Genomic DNA, 16,581 nt, shown 5'->3' with positions numbered 1-16,581 from the left:
TCCCTGACTACGCCCCTGCAAGCTTGTTACACATCCCCTGCTACATTAAGTAGTAGTTAATGGTCGTCTGCCTGTTACGGGATTCCCACGTGATTAGACTCTCGCACTTAGTTTCTCTAATCACAATAACTAGGTTGTATCGCTCACATAAATCTAGCATCAGCTTCCAGTTACAATGTCTTTATCCACCAGATCCTTGTCATTGTTTATTATGGAGCTGAAACAAAGATGTAAATATTTAAAAGTTTTGAATAAATATTTTTGCAGGCAGCACCTTCAGTTTTGCTATGCTTTTTGTGCACATGATGGTAAATGGCAGGCGGCGCTAATGAACATACGAATCGAGTGTCAAGTGCTTATGGTATTTACCCAGCACGTGGGCTGCATATGGCGGCAGTGGCGGGATGCTCGTTGCTGCGCGATTGGGCTGTTCACACATTGTAACGCAGTTTATTGTTTGTTCATGAGGTTACAGTTCTTAAGAAGTTGCCCACAGCGCACTAGTCAGCATTCTCTTATTGTCCAGTGTTGGCTGCACATCTGACGAGGTGCAATCATGGCCCTGTGCTCGAGGTGGACATTGTTCGTCACCCAAAGCGCAACGAATCCCGTAGCATGGACATCGACTTGCAGTAAGCTACCTTCACTCCCGTTCCGAAGTTCTAGCCGTACTGTGGCGAATACGCCGACCGCGTGAGTGGTGAGGTGAGCACATACTGTTTTTTTTTTTTTTCCAATTTTTGGCCCATGTCGCCTGTGTTGTCAGAAGAGCACTACAAGCGCAGACAAAACAGCTACGGAGCGGTACGAGTTGCAGCTAGCATGCGCGCACAGCACGTTCGTTGCGGCTTTGGTTTTGCTCCATTTGGCCTTGTGCCGGTGGACTTGTCGTTTTCGTCCTTTGCTGTACTGTTTGGTGGCGTTGCGTCTGTGAACACGGGCCAGGGCCGCAACAAGCAGCGGTTAAGTCGGGCTGAGCACCCTAGGGACATGCTAAAAACAGGTTGAATCAATAATATGCTACTCGCGTAAATGTCAGCTACTGCGGTGCATGATGGCGACGTGCGTGTTTCGTGCCCATTATGTGTTGGGTGAAGCCATAGGAAGGGTGGGGAGGTGCACCTGGTGAATGAATTGGCATCATGAAGCGAAAAGCGCGATTGGATACGCGCACAGAATAACGAAGAACCACTCAGTGCTGTGTCTCGTGTTTCTTTGGCATTTTGTGTGTGTGTGTGTTTGTGTGTGTGTGTCAAATCGCGCTGTTCGCTTCATGAAGTTTCCTAACCAACTAGCCCGCGAAACGTCCAAACTGAATGAATTGGGTTGTCTCTTCCCTGTTTGTTGCACCCTTGTTTTATTCTTGTTTCGTCTCCTGCTGTTATTCATGCTCTTCTAGTGCCGTGGTGTGCAGTATTCTTTTCCACCTTGTACTTCTAACTGGTTTCCAACTGGTCCCAGTCCATCTGGTTTAAGGAACAAATTTCCAGTTACAACTGGGACCCGTTGCAATCCCAGATGCGGCGGCGGCCTACTGCGACCCAGTCACAGACGTCTCTACGGGAGTGTCGGGATTGACGCCCAAGCACTCTCAAATACAAAGCTCAAATACATTTGAGTAAGCGAGTATACATGGCCGTCACGGGAGCCCAAAACACTGAAGATGAGATTTGAGTGCGTCAATGTTTATTGTCTTTTGTGCCTTCACTGAATCTTGAATCTTGTCGCTGAGCCCGTTCGTCATGCTTTAAGACAGCTGCGATGGCATTAATGCTCTTCTGCCAAGCCCAATAGGTCAGGATTGCTGCAAAACAAAACATAATATTTCATTTTTATAGGTGACAAACAAGAGAATAGCACACAGCAACTACAAACGAGGCCAGTAATTTACGTTGTCTAGACCCACGCAAGTCTATGAGGCGTCCAGGGGTGCTCTCTGCAGCATTAAGACGCAATCGTGCTGAGCGGAGTTTGCTTCCACATGCACTTCGGCGCACAATCTGAATGCATGCCCAATTCTTGTGTAGAGATCAGTTGCATACATCACCAGCCTTTGTTTCAATGAACAGCGACTTTGGCAAAACAGCCAAACGAGTGAGTGTAAAAATATAACGTGCTGCTAGGTGCGTTAGTTTTTTCATTATGAACACAAAAACGGCATAAAACGCACTTAAATGAGTGAACTGAGTACGCACCTGACAAGGGCAGGATTCCAGCCGGCGAAAACGGCTTGTAGTCCTAATTGGTAGTGACGGGTCCACTTCGCCTAGTAGTAGTAGTAGTAGCAAAAGGAAGCAAACTGTCTTCCTTCAGCTCCATCAAGGAAAGAACTGTTGAACAATCTCGCCAACAATAGTATGCGAAAAATGAATTCTATGTTGAGGACTTTCCTGCGGAACACGATGAGAAACTGCACACGCCATCCGTGGACCATTGCCGCCATGGCTATGATAACCCTAGCACGGAGGGTGTGTGTGAAACTGACCCTTGTTTTGTATCGGCAACTTTTTATACTTAGTACGCTGTTTGCTCTAGGACGAAAAATAAGTTAATACTTTTTAAATTGTAACAAATTACTTTTCTCATAGCTGTAATCGCCATGCATAGTTTGTGCTATTATTGACAAAATACGTTACGAATGTCAACGCGATAGCGGCGTAGAGAATGACAACCGGTCCGCAGAAGTCACGGCGTGTCACGGTAGTCACGGTCTTCGAAATGGAAGTTTGTTTTGGCTGGTTGGGCAATTAGAAATAAATAAATATAATGTTACCATGCCCGAAATGCCTATGTAACATTGGGTTGAGACAGAAAGAGAACGGGCTTAATAGAAACAAAAAAAGATATTAAACAGTAACGGGGGAACACGATATGTTCGCAGCATATGCGTGTCGACCCATGCTATAACTGTTTTGAGGGAAGTGGTGTTATTTGCTAGGAGAGCATCTACGGGTGCTTTCACATGCAGTACACACAGTGCGATCGGAATGACGCTCGCCGATAAGCCAGCTTCCATCTAACTTCGCATTACGTTCACTTCTGCGCCTAATGACTGTGCGATGTTCTGAGCTGAAGCAGCATTTATTTCCTTCTCGAGGTCCTTCTATACAGTAAAAAAAACTTCCCATTTGGTTTTTACCCGCGACCAGTCCTGCCCAGTTGGCCCTCAATGGACCATTTCGGAAAGTTGCGCGCGCCCCCTACGCGACCATTGCAAAGCAGGCTGGGAATTGTGAGCGAGGTTGCCGGGCAGGATCCGCCGGAGCAGTGGTACGCTATGGACCCGCAACAGCAGGTAAAAAAAAAATGTTTTTTGGAGTGCTAGTAATACTTTTGTTGCATATTTGTGCCGCACAAGTGATCTTTACATTGCCGTACAGCTTTTCTGTGGTTATGCAGCCGATGCTACGAGTGCGAAGCGAGTATTTTCGCACGTGAGCGCACGAGAAGTGCACACATGTGCCAGTGTCGCGCGCTCGCAGCTTGCGTTGCATAGCAACACCGTTGTCAGCGTTTTATATATCTAGGCTGCAGAAGGCACGGGCGCCATCCTACGGCTAGCAGGCGTGTTTTGCTGGTGAGCACGCGCTAGCAGTGCATTTATTTACTGGTCGCCCGTCGCGAACCTTCCAAGTTTGTGTGGCTGTCCCGGCGGCAGGCGTAGTACGTAGCGTACAGTACATTCATGTTTGTTGCAACAGTGCGACACCCTCTTGCGTAACGAGCACTGCCCATTCAGTCTTTTGGTTACAGCGTGCTATTTAATCTATATTTATTCTACGGACGACTCTGAAACAAGTATATGGTCGAAAGAAACGGACAGAGCATACGTTAATAACGTACACTTTGCAAGAAGTAAGTAGTTGAGTTGGCGCTTAGCTTGTGCTAGCGCATTTTCTTGTCTGTAATGTTGTTCGAATAGCGCGCAGCAAGTACGAAGCAGAACCAAGCTCTTGTATTAGCACTGTTACACACTGTGTAGCTGAGCATAGCATCTCGATACAGATAGCAGTTGCTGTTTGTGCCATATTCAACGAGTTTGACAGCTCATACCATCTCGGTCGTGGTCTCCATGTCTTACTACCATGGAGTGTAGATAGACGCATCCAAAATATGAACGTGCCTCGGTGGCTACAAGTAACACGAATGCGGTCGAAAAAAAAAAACTGGGGCGGATGTTTTGACTAACCTGAAAAACATGGACGCGCCAGTACTTTGCACTAGGGCGGCCTCAGAGTTTTAAGTTAGCTAGATGTTTACCGAGCCCGTCCATGTGCAACATTCTTCACTGCCGCGCGTAGTAAACGAAACGGGTTCAGCGTTGCTATTCAAGCATGCTTGCCACAATTAAACAAAACACAATGCATAAATACTCTTTTATTTCAAGATCGCATTGGTGGTCCCATGATCAGCTGTGTATGCTTGCATGCTCTGTTTATATGTGGAGTGCCAAGGAAAAAATTTTGACACTTGCTTATACCCATGGTGCAGGTACCACTACGAACCATTCATAATGCAATTCCTCTTCAAGAAAGGTTACCGAAAGGACCATGGACAAAGCAGTTAAAAGACGTGCCGGATGGGTTCTCAGAGCAAGAAACCTTGGCACATCAGAATGCACATGGTGCTCAGAAACATACTGTAAGCGGATACAGGATGTTTAAATCAGAGAAGGTTCAAAATTTTCTTATTTGCAAGGCTGACGGGTCCTCTTTTGTTAAAGCAACCGTGGAGGCATCGTTCTCTTTGGCAAAATCATATAACACCGCTGCTGTGCTCTCGTCAAATGGAACTGTGGTTGAAGGAACCTGCAACTGCCGGGCTGGAGCTGCAGGTGTTTGTAAACATGTAGTTGCAATTTTATGGTTTGTACTAGACCTGAAGTGCTCTGGGGCAGCCTACGTGCGAGACACGCAGTCGTGTACAGACAAACCCAGAGCATGGGGTACTGGGGCTAAGAAGGCCAACGTGCACACACGCGAGTTCTCACAACTACGTTTTGTGAAACATATGCCAATGAAAGCTGGCAGGCATCTGACTCAAGAAACCACAGTTTCTCTGAGAGTGACAGAAGACCATATTAAGAGAATGCATCAGACACAAAAAAATATTCCAAACGCCATGCTATGCAAGACGCTGGAGGACAACCACTTTCTGCCCGTACCAGTGAAAAGAACACTTCACGAGGAGGCTCTTAGCCAGATGCCAATCAGGTTACCGGTGCAATCCCTGTGGGTTGAGCATGTGCCAGCTGGGTACAAGTTCGGCTCCTGTGAGCTTACTTTAGAAGACTCATGGGCCCTTGAGCAAGCGACTAGGATGAAAAGCGGCTCTACAACATGGAACTTCGAGAGATCCAAGCGCCTGACTGCTTCACACTTCGGAGATGTGGTGTTACGGCAGAAGCCAGCTGACGAGAAGTTTTTCAAGAGGCTGTTCGGGTCTAGCCAGATGCAGACCAAATACATGGCTGATGGTTTAAGGAATGAAGATGCAGCCGTGCAGCGTTACATAGGGAAGAGAACAGTGCCAGTTAGGAGTTACTGTTGTGGGTTGTGTGTCAACCCTGGTGTCCCTGTTCTTGCTGCAACGCCTGACCGTGTTGTAGAGGAGGGAGGAGACTTTGGTCTCCTTGAAGTTAAGACCCTCTCAGCTGCCAAGGAACGGGGTGATGAATTAGAAAATGCTGTGAATACGGCATCCTACCTGAAGAATGGAGTTCTTAAACCAATGCACAAGTACTTTTACCATGTCCAGGGGCAAATAGCTTTGACTGGACTCTCCTGGTGTGATTTTGTGGTTGATAATGGCACAGACTGCACTTTTCAGAGGATCACTTTTGACAGCTCGCTTTGGATTTCCAAAATGCTACCATGTCTTCTGGAATGTTACAAGAACTACCAAGAGCACTGTGCTTGTGTGTGAATTTCAGTGACTTATTTCAGTTACATTGCTCTGCAGGACAAAGATGCTTGGACTCATGTACTTGCTTGGATGCTTTGGCATGTGTTCATACTTACATGTATTTGGTTTTTAAATATCTTGTATGGCATTAGTCTCTATGAAGAAATGAAGAAAGTGTTTTTCTGTGTAATATTTTTACGTACTCAGCAGGCACTGAGTGAGTCTGGGGTGTTTATTTAAGAGATTTAGCAATGGGGCGCAGAGCTCAAACCGATCAGACTGACCAGCTTCCTTTTTTCCTTTTCCTCTACGCTTCTGATCTCCTCTCTTTCGTCGTCTACGCAAAGCACGTTACACTTCCCCCTCCGCAGACGAAGCCTCCCACGGCGAGCTAAGCAGTGTCCCGAGGGCTGAAGCGTTTGAGCCGAGCAATGTGCACCACATGGGTCTTTCGTGAGCATCGGCCGCTGTCAGTAAGGCGTGAGACGACGTAGTTCAAATCACTGATGCGCTCAAGCACAACAAAAGGGCCAGTGTAGTGGGACAGGAGCTTCTGACACAAACCGCGCTTCCGGAGCGGCGTCCACAACCACACTCGATCGCCAGGGTCATAGGAGATAGGCTGGTGGCGAATGTCGTAGCGGTGTTTAGAGCGCTACTGAGAGTCCAAAAGGCGGAGGCGGGCAATTCGACGTGCTTCTTCAGCTCGGCAGAGTGTAGTGGCGATGGAAGGCTCATCGTAGATAGAGAAAGGAAGGATGGTGTCGATGCAGCGGCGGGGAACGCGAGCATACAGGAGGTAAAAGGGGCTGTAGCCAGTTGTTTCATGCCGTGCAGTGTTGTAGGCATACATACCAAAAGGAAGGACATCATCCCAGTTCTTATGGTCAGAATCGATGTACATGGCCAGCATAGTGGTGAGCGTGCGGTTTGTGCGTTCGACAGGGCCGTTCGTTTTTGGGTGATACGGTGTCGAGTGACGAAAATTGCATTCGCAGCGACGAAGAAGTGCTTCGACAACATCCGCAGTAAACTGGCGTCCACGATCACTGATGAGAACGCGAGGAGGTCCATGACGGAGAATGAGAAAGTGCAGGAGAAAATTAGACACATCGGAAGCAGTGGCAGACGGTATAGCTGCTGTCTCACAGTATCGGGTTAGGTGATCAACACACACGATCGCCCAGCGGTTGCCATTCGCAGACCGAGGAAAAGGGCCTAACAGGTCGATGCCCACTTGCTCAAATGGAGTGGTCGGAGGTGTGACAGGGTGCAGCGGGCCTGGCGAACACGATGCAGGGATCTTGAAACGCTGGCACTGGACACAGCTGGCTACGTATTGTTGAATCGTTTGACGCATTTTGGGCCAGTAAAAACGTTTTTGTGTGCGGTGAAGGGTCCGGACAACTCCCAAGTGGCCTGATGTGGCATCGTCGTGCATCAGTTGAAGAACAGGGATGCGAAGGCTTTCCGGCACGACGAGAAGGAACCGTGCACCGCCGGGCGTGAAATTCTTCTTGTAAAGTAAACCAGCGAGAATACAGAAACAGGCAGCAGGGAAATGGCCGGCGGCGTCGAAGAGTGCTGTTAACGTCGTGTCCTTGCGCTGTTCAGTCTTGAACTGGTTAGCATCAGGAAACGTGGGTGAGACAGAAGCGAGGTAGTCGTCGAAGTTGTCGCCATCGCAAGCAGTCGTTGGAAGCGGCAAGCACGACAGACAGTCAGCATCGGCGTGTTGACGACCACTTTTGTACACGACAGTGAAGTTGAACTCTTGTAGCCGCAAAGCCCAGCGGGCAAGTCGGCCACATGGGTCACGGAGATTCACGAGCCAACAGAGCGAATGATGGTCGGTGATGATGGTAAAAGCATTGCTGTACAGGTAGGAACGAAAGCGTTGCACAGCAAAAACTACCGCGAGACACTCTTGTTCGGTAACTGTGTAGTTTCGTTCCGACTTGCTCAACGACCTACTGGCATAAGCTATCACATGCTGATCGCCGCCGTGGCGCTGGATGAGCACACCGCCAACTCCGACACCACTGGCGTCGGTGTGAACTTCGATGGGAGCAGACGGGCAAAAATGGCGCAGAATGGGTCCCGACGTCAGGAGAAATTTCAGATGGCGGAATGCAGACTCACAGTCAGGGGTCCACTGGAATGGCATGTCTTTTTGTAGGAGGCACGTGAGTGGGAAGGCGACGTCGGCAAACCGTGGAACAAAACGGCGAAAATACGAGCACAGCCCTAAAACACTGCGAAGTTCCTTGACTGATTGCGGCGCTGTGAAGTTGGTGACAGCCTCAACTCTATGGGGATCCGGCCGGACACCGTCCTTATCAACCAAGTGACCGAGGACAATTATTTGACGTTCACCAAAGTGACACTTCTTAGAGTTAAGGACCAGGCCCGCTCTTTCAGTGCAGTCGAGGACGATAGCGAGGCGGCTGTTATGTTCGCTAAATGTCTTCCCAAAGATCACGACATCATCCAAATAACACAAACAAATCTGCCACTTCAGACCACGCAAAATAGTGTCCATAAATCTTTCAAATGTGGCAGGTGCATTGTATAGTCCAAAAGGCATGACATTAAATTCATACAGTCCGTCAGGTTTGATAAATGCAGTCTTTTATTTGCCGTTCGGGTGCATTGGTATTTGCCATTACCCTGACCTTAAATCAACCGAGGAAAAATATAATGCAGAGTGTAGACAATCGATGGCATCGTCTATGCGTGGGAGCGGATACACATCTTTTTTTTGTGATGGCATTTAGGCGACGATAGTCTACACAGAACCGCCACATATCTTTCTTTCTCATGAGGATCACTGGGGCCGCCCAAGGGCTTGAAGATTCCTGGATAACTCCTCGGTTTGTCATGTCATGAACTTGTTGGTCTATTATCTCGCGTTCGGTTGGTGATACGCGGTAAGGCCTTTGTCGTATTGGAGGTGTGGATCCAGTATCGATCACATGATGAATGCGGGAACGGGGAATGGGTACTGGAGGGTCTCTGGAAAAATCGAACACTGTGACATGCTTCGAAAGCAGTTCCACCAAAATGCGACGCTCGGTCGTGGAAAGGGACTTATTAATCATGGCCTGAACTTTGGACTCTTCACAGGGGTGTCCCGGTTCTTCAAAAGCGTGATCACTGAGCGCCGCAACGGAAACCGACAAGCCTTCCTCGAAATGGGCAAGCTTCATGCCACGAGGTAACACGGCGGGCTCTTCCGAATAGTTCACTGTCCACAGCGTGGTGTGGCCGCCACTAGTTACGCGGACTACACAACGGGGCACGAGGACACTCTTCTTAGCACACATCAGTGCAGTGGGTTGCACCACGGCATCAAAGACATCACACAAAATTTTCGATGAAATAACCGGCACAAATCCGGCAGACATCGCCGGTACAACTGTGTCCTCTGACACAGAGAACGCTCCGAATTCAAGAGAGGAGCTTTCCACAAGAGCCGACATCAGAGTTGCGTCCAATGAAATCCCTCCAGTACGACAGTCTAATGTGGCACCGCACTGCTGCAAAAAGTCAATTCCAAGTATAACGTCATGTGTGGAACGTGACAGCACAGCAAATTCAGTCCTGAACACTTGACCACCGATAATTACGTTCGCAGAACAGACACCAAGGGGAACTAATGTTTCACCCCCAACACCCCGAAACACCACAGCCTGATCCCAACCAAACATTACTTTTCGACCCAAACTATTCTTGAAGTTCAAACTCATTATAGATACTCTCGCACTGGTATCTACTAACGCCATAGTTCGAATTCTATCGATAAGCACTTCAAGTTTGTTCTCTAACATAAACACGGGAAGAGGGATTGATGATATCGACTCGCCGGCGGCCTCACCTCCATCGGCCGCACCGTCTAGTTTCCCGGAGGAGGCGAGCGGCGTCGAGGAGATGGTGAGCGTCGTCGACGTGAAGTTGGTGGTGTCAGGCTGCGGTCGGAGGCAGGCGAGGTGTTTCGCAGCAATGCCGCACGGTAGCTACCCCAAGAGGATGTTGGCGTCGGGTGCTGAACGTCCGCATCGGGGTTGAGGGAAGTGTTCGGCCGCAGGCGATGGTCTGGCTGCATCGGGCCTCGTCGGCGGCAGTATCGGGATATATGTCCGGTCATGCCACAGCGGTAACACATGGGTGGCGGGCGCCAGCGATCAACGTATGATGCTTGCCAAGCGTGGTCAGAACGTTGGTTGTCGCGCCAAGTCGCCTGTGTAGGCACACCGTCTTCCCACAGACTGGTAGGCAGACTGTACCTCGCGGGGTCTCCGATCGGCGAAGTTCTGCGAAACACCAGCTGGAACCCAAGAAGTAGACGGTGTTGCGGGCTCTGCCTGCAATGCGCAACCATCTTGCTGGGCGTCATCCCGGTGCACAGGGTCTTTATACCGGAGGAGTTCCTCGCGCACAATTTGGCGAATCATGTCAGCCATTGACACTGGAGCAGCGACGTCAACGCTGGTGATGGAGGTGACATTCGCCAGGCGCCCAAATTTCGGCACAATACGACGAAGCTTCAAAGCCTCGAACGCTCTGCAATGCTTGATGACGTCGGCCGTCGACTTCAAGCTGTCTTTGCTAATAAGGAAGTTGTATACATCTTCAGCAATCCCTTTAAATAAATGTCCGACCTTATCTTCTTCAGACATTCGCGGATTCACTAGCCTGCACAACTTTACGATTTCTTCAATGTACATGGTGCAAGTCTCACCAGGTAATTGGGCCCGTTGAAGCAACGTCTGTTCGGCGCGTTTCTTTTTGCAGAGCCGTCACCAAAACATTTCTTTATCTCTTCTGTAAAACGTTCCCACGTGGTAAGAGAGTCTTCATGGTTATGAAACCAAATCAGCGCTGTCGCTTCCAAAAAGAATACGACGTTGGCTAGCCTCACAGTGGCATCCCAGCCGTTATAGCGACTCACCCGCTCGTAATTAGTCAACCACTCGTCGACGTCTTCATCGGACCTTCCAGCAAAGGTGCGCAGTTCGTGGTGATGCTGCCAGTGGCCCGCCGCGGGTGCTGCTTGCTCGGCGCCACCGTCCTGAGGCATGTCCAGTGGAAGTGGTGGCAATCCGACAACTCTGCGGCTGCGTCGAGGAACAGGGGAATCCGTGGTGGTACCCAGCAACGTCCACCACAACTGTTACGTACTCAGCAGGCACTGAGTGAGTCTGGTGTGTTTATTTAAGAGATTTAGCGACGGGGGCAGAGCTCAAACCGATCAGACCGACCAGCTTCCTTTTCCTCTACGCTTCTGATCTCCTCTTCTTCGTCGTCTACACAAAGCATGTTACAATATCATTATGACCATGTGCATGTGTTGCCACCACCTATTTAAATGTGTGTGCAACTAGCAACTAATCGGTGTGTAAAAAGTAAATGTCAAGCACCACACGTCTTGCTGCCCTGTTATTGAACACATACATAATGCACTCTTAGTCCCAGGAACCTGGGCAGCTACATACTTCAACATTTACTATACTTGATGATAGTGACCTCACATAGGTCTCTGTAAGGAAACCACATTGAAAGTTGCAAGCAAAATCTTTGCAAAATGACAAGTGTGTTCTCCGTAGTGTAAGTACTCTTTCACTCAATACGACTTGTAACATACGTGGAGTGAACAAACGAAGGCTTATGCTTTACAGTAAATCAATATTTAGTCATAGAGAGTGCCCAAAGTGCACATTCAGCATACATTGAACTCTGCTCTGAGGGGTTAATGCACAAGTTCCGAGCAGCACTGGGCTCGCACTGCTTTTGACGACCAAGCTCAAACCTGCCACATCTAGAGTACTGCAGCTGATATTGAGTGCGATAGCATTGATTCATATAAGTTCGTTCTCAAGGGTTCCATGCAGGACATTACATAAGAGTTGGTAATAAAGCTCTCAAATTTCATTGGCATGAAATACTCGCATACATATACAAATTTTTTACATATACAGTACACACATATACAAATATACAATACATATACATATCACAATTTTTTGAAAAATAGGAGCACGTCACTAACACATGTAAAAATGACAAAGTGAAATTCAATTTACAGATTTCATTCCAAAAAGTTAGGAAAGACAATCTGTGTTAGAAAAGACAATATACAAACATCAACTTTCCATCTTGTCTGTGTAGTTCAGCAATGAGACTGGTGATTTGGTTTCAAGTCATGACTCGGATATAGTACTGCCATATTCTATGCTCAAATCATTTGCACAACACTGGCACAGAAATAAGACATTGCAGCCCTATGTAGCCTGTACAGTGACTTCAGACTTCAGCAGAGCAAGAAATGCTGCTCTAGTCTGCTGTGCATGAAGTAGTGTACTTTAACGCAAGTTCAGTGCCTTGCACTGCAGCAGGGATTCTCAAACTGCGTTTTGTGGAACTCTCTGGTTTCTTGGAGCACTTCCTAGATTCCCCAAGCACTTATGTTTATGCATGTCTTCATCCGCCTTAGCCAAGTATTTTGGGACTAATGCTGTAGCTGCTTACTGCTACCTTACTATACAGCCAGTCATAACTGAATTTAAGTATTTGTTCAGGTGCTGTGCAGGTTGCGTACCCCTTTTAAATATGTCGGCCAGCACCTGTTGAAGTCTCAGCCGCAGCGGTCGAATTTCGATGGAGGCAAAATTCTAAAGGCCCATGTACTGTGCAATGTCAGTGCATGTTAAAGAACCCCAGGTGGTCGAAATCTCTTGAGCCCTTCTCTACGGGGTCCCTCATAGCCTCAGTCGCTTTAGGACGTTAAACCCCCATAAAGCAAATCTTTCCAAGACAGGCTCTGTGACCGAAGCTCCAAAACATAAATGAAACTTGTTAGAACCCGACTGCATTTTAGCCAAATAAAGTTGGTCTTTCTTCAACTGAGAAAGAAAAAGTTTGAGCACCCCTGCGTTGCAGTAGACCATGCACAACATACAAAACATTAAAAACGCCACCATCGCTCATCGGTTTAGAATGGGCTCATGCATGAAATTATTGAGATAACAACAAATTTTCCATATCTTGTTCAGCTTCTCTGCCATAACATTAGGAAAGACAGCACGGAGTATCCTGAAGTTTTTAACTTCCCTGATGACACGCTCAACATGGATTCGCAAACTGGCTATCTGCCGTGTTGCTAACTCATCTGCCAGTGACAACTGCATGCGGCCATTCAACATGGGTGGCATGTTTAATTTGATTCCAAGCTGACGGAGGTCATCTTCAATGAGGAATCCTCTATCCGCCATTACACTGTCCACTTCCTCGAGCAACTCATACAGGCCACTGTGTCTTGTGATTTCTCGATCAGAAAGTCTTCCAGGAGCAAGATTAGACACGAAAGAAACGAAGCCGTTTGGAGTGATGCCAATGAGCCCTTTTGCGGTGTTCTGTGCTTTATACGAGCTGAAAGTGTCGCTTTGTGTTTTGTAGTCAGACGGGTTCTCGATAAAATTTCTGTGCAGTCCAGTACAATGCGTGTAGATGGGTACAATTCTTTAAAATTGTCTGGCATGAACAGGCCCACTGTGTTACGTGATGGCCACATTGGTACTTGGATTAGCATTTCATACAAAAAATTAACCCAAAATGAGTACATAGCACTCACGGTCGCCACAGACACTTTCAGGCGATATGCCAAATCCTGCTCTAGCAAGCCAACTCTGAGCCTGCAAAGCACTGCAATAAGCTGTTCTTTCATTGTCAGTGCTGGTGGCCTGCCAGCACCCGTTTTCAGTTCCTGGTACATGCATTCAACATGTTCAACGGACGCATCAAATTTTTTGAAGGAGTTGAAGCCCGTATAAAACACGAGTCGTTTCTCATCTGAAACGAAATCGTGAACTTTGGAGACACAATCTTTTAGTTTTAGTTTTTCTTTTAGTGCCTCAACTTTCACATCGTGCAACTGAGACTTCAGATTCTCGACCTCTTTCTGGAGGTCAGATTTGTCTTTGCGGAGCAAGCTATTTTCATGCTCGAGTTTTTCGCAGTGTTCGAGAAGGTGGGCGACTTTTCTTAGTGTGGCAGCAGATGCTGCGTCTGGAGGCCCCATGGAGTATGAGTGGTCGGCACCTAAAAAAAGAATGAACTGTTTAATGATTTGCGAACAGTTAGGCCCTGCTTTAATGCAGATTTCAGGTTTTGAAATAGTCACTTCAGCCCACAATGGGTGTTCTGAACCTTTGCTCTCGGCTTACATTGATATACAGACAACAAAGAACCAGGATGACGAAGCCATACAGCCCAACTCTCACTCCACTGATCCACCTGTGCAAGCAGCTTACCAACCAGCAAGCCCAGATCAATACTATCCAGTTATACTTCTAAACCTCATGAGCTGTTTGTTTCCCCTCCTGAGCATGCAGTTCGACGACGTTGCAGCTTGTGCTACCAGCATACTGGTGTGGAATCGCCAATCATGCTGCATGACCGTATTTGTAGTGAACCAAAATACATAAATACTAGGTTTCATGCACCCAGCAGGTCCGCCAAATTTGCACTACATTTGGATAGCCTGACTTCTGTGACATTTCTCCAAGCTGGGGTGGAGGGAATAATGTCGAGGAAAAAGAAATGAAATGGGTAAGTTTCACAATGCGTGCACTTGTGGAAGAGGTGCCGCGTTTATCATAAAACTCGCTGAAGTAGTAACATATGCACGGTAGAAATCACTGATGACATTTATGTCACAGAACACATGAGGTTCTGCCACTCCTAACATGCAACCTATCATGCAGACGTCCCATGGCTAGCTGCAAAAGCTCGCGGAAAACTGGCTTTGCGGGAAAAAGTTTTGTCAGTTTTCACTGGATGAAGAAGCCGCTCGCTATTAATATACCGGTTGCCACAACACCCGTGGACCCCGGTATCAGTGGGCGCGATAGGGGTCCGTTAAAAGCGAAAAATAAGTTTTCATATTGGAATGAAGAAAGCGACAATTTTTAACCACCACTAACCTTCCGTTTCCGTGCGAGGCGAAGCCGTTGCACCGAAGGTCAGCTGGGTGGGCTCCTTGGAAACTGCGTCACTCTCTGCGTACAAAACGCTTTCATGAAAATGCGTACACACAAAGCCGAAGCATCAGAAAAAAGATGGCACAGTTAAAGCGTCGCTTACTTTGATCGCATTGGGGCACGTCTACTACGCAGCCGATCTCCAACTCGTTCAGAAGGAGCACTGGGCTGGCAGAGGCAGTTTTGGAGCTCGTCTTCTTGCATTTCGCAGCTGGAAAGGATTTGGAAGTTATGGTAATATGCAATAACCGTCTGAATATATATATTTACCGGTATTAAAAGAAGGAGATAGTTGATTGATGACTTTATGGGGGAAAATTGTTGGCAGCCGGTCCATATAACCACGGTGTCCACTTGCGTTGAAGTGGGCTCCGCATATCCGGTGGTGCTTAGAAGGTTGCCACAAAGAGAAGCGACCAGCACTTCCCTGGCGGTTGATTCTTCTCACCCACTCCTTTTTTTCTTTTTCATTTGCAGGGAACGCATGAAATGAAACACTCTTATCTCTCAGCGTGTTGTTGTCGCAACCAGGCACACAACAAGTCTGACCGCCGCCTCGGCACTTCGACGACATCGCGTGCAGTAGTGGCTGCGGTCACTAAGTGACCAACAGGCACGTAACACTTAATATAGCGCACCTGCAACCGCCCACCACCAAAAAATACACGAAATCTCAAACCAAACTGTTGTCCACTTGTTGGCGTGCCGGAGCCACCACAAGCAGTAATAAGTCCGGCTCCGGAGAGCAAGATACGAACACGTTTTACTGGAACGCCATGTTGTTTTTTTCCCCCCTGTGCCCCTACATCAGTTGCCAGACGAGTTTTCTACGTCGGCCAACACTCCCCCACACTTGGTTTGAGAATCACACCACTGACTCTCACATCACAAGTTCAGTCGGTTTGGCGGTCGCCGGATACGAGTGGGCCGTCCGGGTTGACCTTCGGCTGCAGGGGTTGGTGCTGAACTTGACTGTTGTTCATGTAGGTCCCACCATTCACTCTGCTCAGTAGGGCTACCGTTATCACAACGACGAACCTGGTCGAAATGTCGGGTAACGGGTCCTCCGGCTGTGTTGAGCTTGAGCATCCTGTTTCCCAAGACACGTTGAACTGTACCCTTCATCCAACGCTGGCCAAGACCGAAGTTGCGGAACAAGACAGTCTGGCCACGGACCCATTTCCCTTTTGTTAGCGTGTGCCTTTCAACGTTCGGCTCTTGTGGTTTCTGCAGAAGCAGGTCCAGGCGTCCAGCTGGGGATTTGTCCCTACTTCCGGATGGTGTGCGTCTGTGGTCATGCAGCCACCGGTTTAAGCGAGCTGAGAGTGTTCCACGTGTGAGTCTCTTGAGACCGTCTTTGACTGCCCTCACCGCTCTTTCTGCAAGCCCATTAGATTGAGGGTGGAAGGGCGCTGTACGGATGTGCCGTATGGCATTCTTCGTGATGAATTCTTGGAATTCGGCACTGACGAAGGCACTGCCATTATCAGACACCAGACATTTGGGCAGACCAAATCGTGCAATATGCTCCTTAAGATCTCAATGGCTGCTGTAGTCATTGCACTATTTGTTGCGACTGCTTCGATCCAGCCTGAATAGCTGTCCACAACAACACCATCTTGTTTTCAATTGGACCAGC

General features: G+C 48.1%; 1 protein-coding gene and 1 pseudogene across 4 annotated transcripts in view; one reads left to right on the top strand and one right to left on the bottom strand.

Annotated features, from left to right (window-relative positions):
* The first annotated feature begins 379 nt into the window (after window positions 1-379).
* LOC144121887 (uncharacterized) overlaps window positions 380-16,581 on the top strand; it is a 182,157-nt gene continuing 165,955 nt past the window's right edge. Inside the window, exons 1-2 of one of the 4 annotated variants that reach the window (XR_013312724.1) lie at window positions 380-705; window positions 3,150-3,277. The gene's annotated coding sequence lies outside the window, so the exon portion shown is untranslated. Of the gene's footprint in view, window positions 706-3,149; window positions 3,278-9,027; window positions 9,122-16,581 lie in introns of those variants that run through there. The other 3 variants (XM_077655310.1, XM_077655309.1, XM_077655311.1) reach the window with 3 other exon arrangements.
* On the bottom strand, window positions 9,133-11,321 carry LOC144121886 (uncharacterized; annotated as a pseudogene).

The sequence above is a fragment of the Amblyomma americanum genome, chromosome 2 (genome assembly GCF_052857255.1).
Source record: "Amblyomma americanum isolate KBUSLIRL-KWMA chromosome 2, ASM5285725v1, whole genome shotgun sequence".
Taxonomy (NCBI): Eukaryota; Metazoa; Arthropoda; class Arachnida; order Ixodida; family Ixodidae; genus Amblyomma; species Amblyomma americanum.
This window is presented reverse-complemented; position numbering and strand designations above follow the sequence as displayed.